Source organism: Bufo gargarizans, chromosome 5 (genome assembly GCF_014858855.1).
Source record: "Bufo gargarizans isolate SCDJY-AF-19 chromosome 5, ASM1485885v1, whole genome shotgun sequence".
NCBI lineage: Eukaryota > Metazoa > Chordata > Amphibia > Anura > Bufonidae > Bufo > Bufo gargarizans.
Window position 1 is genome coordinate 232,455,016 of NC_058084.1, and position 13,389 is coordinate 232,468,404.

Genomic DNA, 13,389 nt, shown 5'->3' on the forward strand with positions numbered 1-13,389 from the left:
GGGACCAGATGGTTATACGGGAGAATTCTATAAAATCCTAGGGAAAAGAACAACGCCACTTTTAACAAAAGTATATAATTCCCATATGTCTGTGCTCCCGCTTCCTGAAGTATCCAACACGGCCAATATAAAACTAATACCAAAACCAGGGAAAGACCCCTTACAGGCCGCCTCATACCGGCCAATATTGTTAATTAATACAGATATCATGATTCTTTCAAAGATTTTAGCAGAGAGACTTGTGAACATTCTCCCCAAGATCATTTCAGACTCTCGAATGGGCTTTGTAAAAGGCCGCTCGGCAGTTACGAACATCCGAAAGGTCTTGGCAGTGTTAGACGAGGTCAAGATGTGCATCCATCCCCATCCCTATTGGCGATAGACGCAGAGAAAGCATTTGACAATGTTAGCTGGGGATGGATGGACAGTCTTAGATAAGATAGGGTTAATGGGGAATTTTAGGTCTTACTTGCGGGTATTATATACAAACCCTTCGGCTAGGATTCATACCCCGAGATACCTTTCACCGGCTTTTTCTATAGGTAAAGGAACAAGACAAGGCTGTCCCTTGTCACCCTTATTGTTCAACATTGCCCTAGAACCGCTGTCCCGTTACCTAAGTAATACCAGGGATGTAGAAGGGATTAAAGTAGGCTCCATGGAGATAAAGCATGCATTATATGCAGATGATTTTCTAGTTTTCTTAGCGAAACTACACAGGGACTTACTTCCCCTGATATATATACTAACAGTTTGGAAATGTGTCTGGATTTAAAATGAATGCAACTAAAAGTGAACTCCTGCTTCTCTCTCAGACACATCGTGTTGGGGCGAATGATTTTCGAAATCTCCCTGTAAGGCTAGCTACGCAAACCATTCGTTATCTGGGCATTAATATAGGGAAAACACCAGAATCCATATACTCGCTAAATTATCCCCCTTTGTTTTGGAAAATTCAGGGAGACAGCTTCCCCTTTCCTTGTTGGGTAGGTGTCATTTATTAAAAATGATTCGTTTTGCACGCTTATTATACCCTATGCAGACAATACCATTATTAATCAAACATGCAGATATTCAAATGTTAGAATCAGCTTTCCGATATTTTCTTTGGAAAGGCAAACGCCCGAGAATCTCACTGCGGAAACTATAGCTTCCCAAAGTAAAAGGAGGGGTGAATTTCCCAGATATCAGGAGATAAAATCTCGCCAGTAATCTTGGGCATGGTTTGCACTGCTTCATACTAAATATGCCAATCTACCGCAGGCTCTGAGGAAAAGCCTCATTATAAAAGACACGGTAGCGACGTGGAAAGCAGTCCGCAAAGAATTTGGGTTACCGTATTCTCTATCCAAACATATGTCTATTTGGGGGCACCCTGAGTTTTTGGAAGGCAGGTTAAATAAGCAATTCGAGGAATGGAGGCTTAAAGGAATACGAGCAGTGAATGACTTATGGCATAATACAAATCGTCGATACCTTAGATTTGATGAACTGTGCACCAAATACGATCTAGGATCTGGCCATTATCTGTCATATCTCCAAGCCTATAACTTCTTAAAATCCTGCATAATAAATCTCGGGAAGGAGTTCCCCACTAATAAATTTGACTTATTACGCCGTACGGACTCTACCCCAATGTCCTTATCAGAACTAAACGGTAGATTGCAGGCAGTTCGGTTGGAGACCTTTCCATTTCAACCATTCAAAGTATGGGATAAGGAACTTGCTGAACTGGGTGTCCAAGATAGCATATTGAAGGGTTGGTTATACCTCAGAAGGATAACTCCAAAAGGAAATTTGGCAGGAAACAGTTTAAAATAGCTCATAGGGCAATATATGGGTTCCATAATACACGGCTAAACGCACAAGCAAATAGGATAACACATTGTCCAAAATGCCGATTGGAGAACACCAACTTATGTCATGGGTTGTGGAAATGCCCGCATATGGTGGAATTCTGGAAGGCCTTCACACAATGGCTAAAATAAATATTGCACATTAGGATTCTATTAACTCCAGAATTAATTCCGTTTCACTATCATCCTGAAGATGAGCAATTAACACAGATAACACGTGCGTATTATGGCAGCAAAACGCTGTTTGCTAAAAAATTGGCTATTCCAATCTACTCCCTCAATAAGTTAAGTTGTTACCCAGGTGAAATGCTGTCTAGTTAGGGAGTTTTTTAGCAGCAGAACAGGGAACTGAAAAACTAATCAAAAAACTTATGTCCAGATGGATAAGTTTTATTGTAAGCGTTTTAGAACCCTCAGAAATTAAAGGGCTCATGGATCCACTGAAACATTCATCCTGGTACCTGATGGAACAGCTGAAGGGTACTCTGGGTAAGCTAGAACAGTAAGATATTGTATATTGTCTGGCTCTAAGATAGAGTCGCTCACCAGGAGATCCATTGAGACTTAGAGAGTTTTGGCACAATGGGAAGGGGATCGGGGGGTGGCAAGGTAGATATTGTTATATAGTTATATAAAATATTACTGTTGTCCTTGTGTTATTGATAAGACATGAATGTTGCTTCATTGTAACATTTGACAATGTAATTACGGTATTTACGATCATTGGACAAATGTGTTTTATGTCATTCCCTGATGAGGGACAAACTAAATCAAATTTGGTTTATAAAAAAAATTCTGGTATTGTGACAATGCTACATAAAAGAAATGAAACTGGGGAAAATGTTATAACTATAGTCAAATTAGGTTTTAAGGACAAAGTCTGAAATTATATGAAAGTATGTTCTTGATATAGTCAACTGGCAAACAACACACCTTTGTGAAAGTGAGATATCAGACAAATTCAGACAACAGAATAAATACTCTTAGCTAGTAGATATAATTTAAGAGGCAGCCCTGAATCAATCGGCAGCATTTTCATCACTTATATCTATGCAGACTGTCATGTTTCCCACCAGGGGCCACTTTGACTGAGAAGGAACCTGAGTTGTGCTGGCCAGAGGCTAAGAAAGAGTTGAGAAGTTTTCCCGGCTGTTCTAGAAGTTGCTGGGGGGCTTGCTGAGATAACATGCAGAGATGGACTGCTGAGAGATAACAGTAAAAGAGGCAGCAGGAGGCTATAGTCCCTAAGTTTTTCCTGACAGCTCTGGAGCAGCACACAGGGGACTGTACCGTGTGTTCCAGAGGAGTGGGACCGTGTGTCAGAGACCAGTACAAGCCGGATCCTTCCTGCCAGAGTTGAAACTAGGTGAAGATCTGCATCTGCTGTAACCAGAGAAAGACACACAAGCCAGCGACAGGACCTGGAGGCAAACTGCATCTTATTGGATCCATTAGAATCTGCAGAACTGTGAGTGGCACTGGTGCTTAACTGTGATAGGTTATAGAGTCAGGGAATTAGTCAGTGCGCTGTAGTAGCAGGGCTAGATAGGAGTATATAAGCTGAGTGTAGCCTGGACTCTGATGTGTTTGCTGTGGAACGCATTTATTCTAACTCTTGTTCAAGTATTCTGTGTAAACTTGTTTATACTGTTAATCCGATTTTCCGGCAGTTACATCTTGTTCTTTAACCAGCTCAGCTCCCCTAGCTTAAACCCCCTTAATGACCAGACCACTTTTTACAATTCTGCACTACACTACTTTCACGGTTTATTGCTCGGTCATACAACTTACCACCCAAATTAATTTTACCTCCTTTTCTTCTCACTAATAGAGCTTTCATTTGGTGGTATTTGGCTGCTGAAATTTTTACTTTTTTTTATATTAATCGAAATTTACCGAAATGTATATAGATTTTTCTCTAAATTTATTGTTCTACATGTCTTTTAGGGCTGCAACGATTAATCGATGTAATCGATTATATTCGATAACTGGATTCGTTGTTGACGAATCCAGTTATCGAATAATCGCCGATTCGTTGCTATGCGGGCGGGCGGTCGCTGCATCTTTATTTTACCTTTTTACAATGACGCTCCTGTAACAGCCAGGCAGAGCGGACGGCGGCGTAACGTCACTCACTCACGTGACACGCCTGCTCCGCCTCCTTCATTCATGAGGTGGGCGGAGCAGGTGCGTCACGTGAGTGAGTGACGTTACGCCGCCGTCCGCTCTGCCTGGCTGTTACAGGAGCGTCATTGTAAAAAGGTAAAATAAAGATGCAGACTTGATTAGTCCGACTTATAAGCATCGGGGCCGGGGCTGTTATGGGGGGGGGGGGGGGGGAGGATCTGTCTATGGCACTGCTATGGGGAGGGGGGTCTGTGTATAGCACTGCTATGGGGAGGGGGGAGGATCTGTCTATGGCACTGCTATGGGGAGGAGGGGGGGGTCTGTGTATGGCACTGCTATGGGAAGGGGGATCTGTGCACTGTTATGAGGAAAGGGATCTGTGCACTGTTATGCCCATAACAGTGCACATATCCCCCTCTCCATAACTGCGCCACCCACAGATCCCCCTCTCCATAACTGCGCCACCCACAGATCCCTCTCCATAACAGCGCCATCCACAGATCCCCCTCTCCATAACTGCGCCGCCCACAGATCCCCCTCTCCATAACTGCGCCGCCCACAGATCCCCCTCTCCATAACTGCGCCGCCCACAGATCCCCCCTCTCCATAACTGCGCCGTCCACAGATCCCCCTCTCCATAACTGCGCCGCCCACAGATCCCCCTCTCCATAACTGCGCCGCCCACAGATCCCCCTCTCCATAACTGCGCCACCCACAGATCCCCCACTCCATAACAGCGCCGCCCACAGATCCCCCTCTCCATAACTGCGCCGCCCACAGATCCCCCTCTCCATAACTGTGCCGCCCACAGATCCCCCTCTCCATAACTACGCCACCCACAGATCCCCCTCTCCATAACTGCGCCGTCCACAGATCCCCCTCTCCATAACTGCGCCGTCCACAGATCCCCCTCTCCATAACTACGCCGTCCACAGATCCCCCTCTCCATAACTGCGCCACCCACAGATCCCCCTCTCCATAACTGCGCCACCCACAGATCCCCCTCTCCATAACTGCGCCGTCCACAGATCCCCCATAATAGTGTCGTCCACAGATCCCCCATAATAGTGTCGTCCACAGATCCCCCATAATAGTGTCCTCCACAGATCCCCCATAATAGTGTCCTCCACAGATCCCCCATAATAGTGTCGTCCACAGATCCCCCATAATAGTGTCGTCCACAGATCCCCCATAAGTGTCGTTCACAGATCCCCCATAAGTGTCGTTCACAGATCCCCCATAATAGTGTCGTCCACAATTTGTTTTAATATGGCCTTTGAACATATTTTTTCAAGTAAGCTCATATAAACCTCTCCGTTTTGTAATTTTGTCGTTTTTGCCGATTAATCGTAGAAATTAATCGGCAACTAATCGATTATTCAAATAATCGTTAGCTGCAGCCCTAATGTCTTTGATAAAAAAAAATGCAATAAGTGTATCTTTATTGGTTTGGGTTTACAAACTATGGTGCAAAAATGTGAATGTCCGCATTTTCAAGCAGCTCTGACTTTCTGAGCACCTGTAATGTTTCCTGAGGTTCTACAATGCCCAGGCAGTAGAAACACCCCACAAATGACCCCATTTTGGAAAGTAGACACCCTAAGGTATTCGCTGATGGGCATAGTGAGTTCATTTAAGTTTTTATTTTTTGTCACACGTTAGCGGAATTTTTTTTTTTTTTTTTTACAAAGTCTCATATTTCACTAACTTGTGAGAAATTTTTTTTTTTTACATGAACTAACCATACCGCTCACTGCATACCTTGGGGTGTCTTCTTTCCAAAATGGGGTCACTTGTGAAGTATTTATACTGCCCTGGCATTTTAGGGGCCCTAAAGCGTGAGAAGTAGTTTGGAATCCAAATTCGTAAAAATGCCCTGTGAAATCCTGAAAGTACTCATTGGAAATTGGGCCCCTTTGCGCATCTTGGCTGCAAAAAAGTGTCACATGTGGTATCGCCGTACTCAGAAGAAGTAGGGCAATGTGTTTTGGGGTGTATTTTTACATATACCCATACCCATGCTGGGTGAGAGAAATATCTCTCTAAAAGTCAACTTTTCCCATTTTTTTTATACAAAGTTGTCATTATAGAGAGATATTTCTCTCACCCAGCATGGTTATATGTAAATAGACACCCCAAAACACATTGCCCAACTTCTCCTGAGTACGGCGATACCACGTGTGTGACACTTTTTTGCAACCAAGATGCGCAAAGGGGCCCAATTTCCTTTTAGGAGGGCATTTTTAGACATTTGGATTCCAGACTTCTTCTCACGCTTTAGGGCCCCTAAAATGCCAGGCAGTATAAATACCCCACATGTGACCCCATTTTGGAAAGAAGACACCCCAAGGTATTCCGTGAGGGGCATGGCGAATTCATAGAAGTTTTTTTTGGCACAAGTTAGCGGAAATTGATTTTTTTAAGTTTTTTCTCACAAAGTCTCCCTTTCCGCTAACTTGTGACAAAAAATTCAATCTTTCATGGACTCACTATGCCCCTCAGCGAATACCTTGGGGTGTCTTCTTTCCGAAATGGGGGTCATTTGTGGGGTATTTATACTGCCCTGGCAATTTAGGAGCTCTAAAGCATGAGAAGAAGTCTGGAATATAAATGTCTAAAAAATTTTACGCATTTGGATTCCGTGAGGGGTATGGTGAGTTCATGTGAGATTTTATTTTTTGTCACAAGTTAGTGGAATATGAGACTTTATAAGAAAAAAATAAAAAATATAAACAATTTCCGCTAACTTGTGCCCCCCCAAAAATAAATCTTCTATAAACTCGCCATGCCCCTCAAAAGTGATCTTTTTATAACGCAGCAGTGTTTTTACAGTGTTTTTGCAGTGATCAGAAAAACAAATTCTGTCACTGCGGTGGGGCACAAGATCAAGCCTGATCGGGTGAACACTGCCTTTTTTGTAGAGCCTATAGAACATGTCCTATTCTTGTCCGCAATTGCAGACAAGAAAATGCATTTTCTATATAGTTCTGGCAGTGTGCGGAAAGCACATTGCCGGTGTCCATGTTTTGTGGATCCGCGGTGTCCGTGTTTTGCGGCACTCACCGGAGTTGAAATAATGTTGCACTATCTTCTCAGGAAGTTTCCGAATAAAGCTGCATGTAGGATCCTGGGGTGGACACACTGTAGCAAAAGGAGCAGCTACGGCCGTTTCGCTCACGGGATCGCGCTTCTTATGGCCGCTATACATGTAATGGCGCAAGCCTGCCCTTTATAGGGGCGGACTAAGAACAGTCGGCACCATCGGCTACAGCTGTGCGCCGTGGATCTGTGACGTGAGAACTTTAAAAACATGAGCAACGGAGACAAATGCAATTATAAATGTCAAGGGCAGTATATAAGGAGGTATAATAGAATACAATTATGCAGATTATGATGCACATGCGCATTACTTTGCGGCTGCAAACGCACATATGACAAAGGAATATGTATGACAATACAATTGAAGCACAATTGTAGAGGCTATAATGTATATGCAAATCACATTGTAGCTGGAAATATGCACTGATCCTCTGGTGGTCGATCCAAGCAAAAGGGACCACCAAAGGACCAGGAAGCAGGTATATTAGACGCTGTTATCAAAACAGCGTCTAATATACCTTTTAGGGGTTAAAAAAATCGCATCTACAGCCTGCCAGCGAATGATCGCCGCTGGCAGTCTGTAGGTGCACTCGTTCACCTGCCGATCCTGTGTGCGCGCGTTCACAGGAAATCTCGCGTCTCGCGATAGGACGCGCCGGCGCGTCCAGGAGGAATTACAGGACCGCCGCCAGAACGCGATCCTGCGTGCAACGGTCCTGTACTGGTTAATAAAGCCGGTTTATCTTCAGTCTCCTTGTCTGCTGTACTGTACTTGAATCCTGCCTTGCGGTCTCTCCCTCCTCTGACCGCTACAAGTGGCGCTGAGAGCAGGGTACAATCACAGAGATGGAGGCGGCTGAAGGCAACGTGCATGATGCTAATGTGAGCACCTCAGGCAACGGTGGAACCCCTGCAAGGGCCCTCCCTATTGGCACGTTGTTTAACTTGCTACCCAAATTTGATGGCCAGAACATGTCATTGTAGGACTCTGTGTTAAGATTACAGAGCACTGCTAGGATTTACAATGTCAGCCCAGAACTAACATAGTACATAAGGCCAAAAAAAGACATTTGTGCATCCAGTTCGGCCTGTTATCCTGCAAATTGATCCAGAGGAAGGCAAAAAAAAAAAAACTGTGAGGTAGAAGCCAATTTTCCCCACTTTAGGGGTATAAAAAATTCCTTCCCGACTCCAATCGGGGAATCAGAATAACTCCCTGGATCAACGACCCCTCCCTAGTAGCTATAGCCTGTAATATTATTACGCTCCAGAAAGACATCCAGGCCCCTCTTGAATTCCTTTATGGTACTCACCATTACCACCTCCTCAGGCAGAGAGTTCCATAGTCTCACTGCTCTTACAGTAAAGAATCCTTTTCTATGTTTGTGTACAAACCTTCTTTCCTCCAGACGCAGAGGATGTCCCCTTGTCACAGTTACAGTCCTGGGGATAAATAGCTGATGGGATAGATCTCTGTACTGACCCCTGATATATTTATACATATTAATTAGATCTCCCCTCAGTCGTCTTTTTTCTAAAGTGAATAGCCCTAATTTTAATAATCTTTCAGGGTACTGTAGTTGCCCCATTCCAGTTATTACTTCTCCAGCTCTGCTATGTCTGCCTTGTTTACAGGAGCCCAGAACTGTACACAGTACTCCATGTGTGGTCTGACTAGCGATTTGTAAAGTGGTAGGACTATGTTCTTATCACGGGCATCTATGCCCCTTCTGATGCAACCCATTATCTTATTGGCCTTGGCAACAGCTGCCTAACACTGGTCTTTGCAGCTTAGTTTGCCGTTTATTAAAATTCCTAGATCCTTTTCCATGTCAGTGTTACCAAGTGTTTTACCATTTAGTATGTTCTGGTGACTTGCATTTTTCCTTCCCATGTGCATAACTTTACATTTATCAGTGTTAAACCTCATCTGCCACTTATCTGCCCAAGCCTCCAATCTGTCCAGATCCCTCTGTAGTAGTATACTGTCCTCATCACTGTAAATTACTTTACACAGTTTAGTGTCATCTGTGAAAATTGATACTTTACTATGCAAGCCTTGTACAAGATCATTAATAAATATATTGAAGAGAATAGGACCCAATACTGACCCCTGAGGTACCCCACTAGTGACAGTGACCCAATCTGAGTGTGTACCGTTAATAACCACGCTCTGTTTTCTATCACTGAGCCAGTTACTTACCCACATACAGACGTTTTCTCCCAGTCCGAGCATTCTCATTTTATATACTAACCTTTTATGTGGTACAGTGTCAAATGCTTTGGAGAAGTCCAGATATACGACATCCATTAATTTGCCGCTGTCAAGTCTAGAACTTACCTCCTCATAGAAACTGATTAAATTAGTTTGACATGACCGATCCCTCACGAAGCCATGCTGATATGGAGTTATTTGCTTATTTCCGTTGAGATGCTCTAAGATAGCATCTCTCAGAAAACGTTCAAACAGTTTACCCACAACAGATGTTAAACTACAAGTAGAAATCGCTTTGGCTGCTCTAGAGGGTGAGGCCCAACGAAATGTTCTACTACAACCGGAAGCCACGCGCAATACATTGAAAGCTATTCCTGGAATAAATATACGGTGAAACGGCCAGCGCAGGGCACCTCAGGGCGAAATTATTTTACCGATATTCAGCGGGAAGACTAAGATGTCTCACAGTATGCAATGGCGCTACAGGAAGTGTTGGCCGAGGTGCAGAAAAAAGAGGAAGACGGAGTAACCGCTATTGGGAACTGCAGATCGGATTCTGCGGGAACAATTCACTCTGGGACTTTACAGCATTTCCCTGAAATGGGCCCTGCAGGAAAGAGTTAGGGTGGACCCTACACTAACCTTTTAACAAATATTAGCAGAGGCAGTGGCACGGAGCAAAGAAAATAGTTATGTGTCCGGACTGATACGGACCCAGACCGTCACCTCCCTCGGGGTTTCAAAGAGCGGAGAGATCCTAGTCAGAGTAGTACAAGGCTTACTGAGCTCCTTGAGTGCTATGCACGAAAAATTGACACACCTGGAAAAACTAATGGAGTCGCGCTATACCCCTGAAACTGCCTACCTGTCCCGACAACAAATTTATCAGACGCCCCCATGGGTTCCTATACCAGAATATCATTACCCTAATTTACCTTCTCATCAAGCTCCTCAATATCCTCCAAGGAGGCCCGTCAATCAAGTCCTAAAGGCACCCCCCCTATGCAGATAAGGAGAAGGCCGTCAAGGGGCAGTGTGGAAATTATGGATATTATGCCAGAGAGTGTCGGAGTGATGTGGCTGGATGCCCAGAGCCACCGTTAAACTTCCTGCTCCACCTCCTCCGCAGTACGCCCCACTACTGCGAGGGAGGTGGAGAGCCAAGATACCCAGTATCTGGTTGCAGGGTGTCCCACCATTTGAGCTGAATTTGAAGGCATTCCGGTCGACTGCTTAGTGGATACCGGGTCACAAGTAACCACTATGCCCGAGTCACTCTTCTACCATTACTTCCAAGCGCTGGCCAAGCCAGAGCGAGAGACGCTGGTCCGGGTTACAGCGGCAAATCAAAACCAGATCCTGTCACAGGAGTCGTGTGGATGAATGTATGGCTATGTGGGCAAGAAGTGGGACAGAAAGGTATCCTGTTGGTCCCTGAGACGTTCAAAGAAGATGTGCCTGTGATAATGGGCATGAATATTCTGCGAGAATTGGATCAGATAATGTTCACCAAACGGGGGCCGGGCTATTGGAAGCAAGCCACTATGCACAAACCTACTCAGAAAGCGTTTCAACGGCTGATCTGATTCTGTGGGACACAGAAAAGTGTCCCAGCACACTAGTCTGTGGGAACGATCCGGGCGCCAGGAAAGGCTACCCTCACCCTCCCCCCTGAACAGGAGACCATGTTGACGTTACCCGTGGGAACCTTCTGCAATCTTGAAGGTATGGAGGTGTTCATCGAACCGACGGCCCTAGGAGAATTGGGTCAGGATGTCCTGGTGGCCCGGACACTGGGAGTGGTCCAGAACGGACGAGTACCCATAAGAGCTGTGAATATGGGACATCTAGAAGTTTCCTTGACACCAGGAGTGGAACTGGCTAGTGTGTACCTACATCGGGGCGAAGTACTGAGTCAGAGAGAAGTGACTCTAGCTCCAGTAGGTGATGCTGTTTCTATCCTGGCAGTTACTGCCAGTGTAGAAGAGATGCCGACCCCAGAATGGAATGGGAGAACCATCTTGGATCAAATAGAAATAGATGTGAAGGCTCTCAGTTCGGACCAACGGCAAGAAGATGGGAGAATCAGGCTGCATTCGCCCGTCACGCCGATGACTTTGGCTGCATGGATGCTATCACACATGAGATACCGATGGGGGACACTCCTCCAATTTGGGAGAGATATCGGCAGATTCGGCCCAAGTTGTACCAGGAAGTGAAAATGTTGCTGAAACAGATGATAGATTCCAGAGTGGTGCGGGGTAGCCAGAGCCCTTGGGTGGCCAAAGTGGTGCTTGTTAAGAAGAAGGATGACACTATTCGGTTTTGTGTGGATTACCGGCGGTTGAAAGCATGCACTGCACAAGACTCCTATCCTCTGCCACGTATCAAGGAGTCTCTGACGGCTCTAGGATGAGCCAAATACTTCTCTACTTTGGACCTGGCGAGCAGGTACTGGCAAGTACAAGTGGCCAAGCAAGACAAGGCAAAGACGGCGTTCATACGCCCCATGGGACTATTTGAATTCAACAGGATGCCATTTGGGCTGACTAATGCACCGGGGACCTTTCAGCGGCTGATGGAAAGATGCCTGGGAGACTTGAATTTTGAAGCCACTCTGATATATCTGGACGATATCATCGTATACTCTGCTACTTTTCAAGAATACCAGAATCGGCTAGGGCAGGTACTCGAGCGACTGCGATCCCATGGCCTGAAGGTAAAGCCCAAAAAGTGTCATCTCTTCAAAAGGGAGATAGAGTACTTGGGCCATAGGGTGTCCCAAAATGGAGTGTTACCGTCCCAAAACAAAGTGGCTGCAATACGACAATGGCTAGTGCCCAGAATGCTGCGGGAGTTGAAGGCCTTCCTTGGACTGACCGGGTACTACCGGCGGTTCATCAAAGACTATGCCAAGATAGCGGGCCCTCTGAATGAGTTGCTGAGAGTAACGGCTGGGCAACCCAAGGGCCAAAGTATTCCCTGGGGGCAGAAGCAGGAAGAGGCCTTCAAGGCCCTGAAAGAAGCTCTGACATCTGCCCCCATATTTGCTTATGCCGACTTTGATAAACCATTTCTCTTATCTACTGATGGCAGTCTCTACGGACTCGGGGCAGTCTGTCGCAGGTACAAGATGGACATGAGAGAGTGATGGCCTACGCCAGTAGATCCTTGCAAGAGACAGAGCGAAACCCCCACAACTACAGTTCCTTCCGGCTAGAACTCCTTGCCCTGGTGTGGGCTATGACGGAGAAGTTATGCAGGATATTTGACAGGAGCTAACATCTTTGTACGGACTGAAAACAATCCCCTGGCCCATCTGGATACTACCAAGTTGGGAGCCCTGGAGCAACGCTGGGCAGCTTGCCTTGCATAATATGACTTCTCAATTCGCTACCGTTCCGCTACGGAGAACAATAATGCCGATGGCCTCTCGAGGGTTACTTTTGAGACCCCAGTAGGGGATGTCGATGAACAAAAGGAAGAAGATGAAACTCCGGATTTCCGCACGTTCGTTCTGCCCACAGTTGCGGCCCAGACAAGTGGGGAGGCCCGTAAGCTAACCAAGGCATTGGGGAGGACTAATGAGGACTGGGGCCGATTACAGGATGAAGATGTTGGACTGCGGCAGATGAAAAGCTGAGTAACCCAGCGAAGGAAGCCCAACAGAGAAGTAAGGGCTGAACTGGATGCCGAGATGAAGTCTGTTGTACATCAATGGGACGGACTGGAAATGCATGGAGCTGTTCTGTACCGCAAGTGGCAACAGCCCAATGACCTTGAGGCAAGGTGGCAAACAGTCATATTCGGAAGCGAGACATGTGAGATAGCCAAAGAAGCCCATAAATTTGGAGCTCACTTCGGGCCCGCCAAGACTTACCAGTGGCTGCAGCGTTATGTGTATTGTCCGCGACTGGAGGCCGTGGTGGAGGAAGTTTGCTGACAGTGTCGAGTGTGTGAACTCACTAAAAGCACGGAACAAAGTCCATACAGACCAAAGAACCGCTGGAATTATTGATGATAGACTACCTCGTGGGACAATCATCAAGAGATCCACAGTACTGCCTGTTTATGGTTGACCACTTCTCCAAG

At 45.8% G+C, this 13,389-nt stretch overlaps 1 protein-coding gene across 2 annotated transcripts in view; it reads right to left on the reverse strand.

Moving 5' to 3' along the window:
• The window catches only part of GALNT1 (polypeptide N-acetylgalactosaminyltransferase 1), a 554,146-nt gene that overhangs the window by 23,356 nt on the left and 517,401 nt on the right, over window positions 1-13,389 (reverse strand). The window lies entirely within an intron of this gene.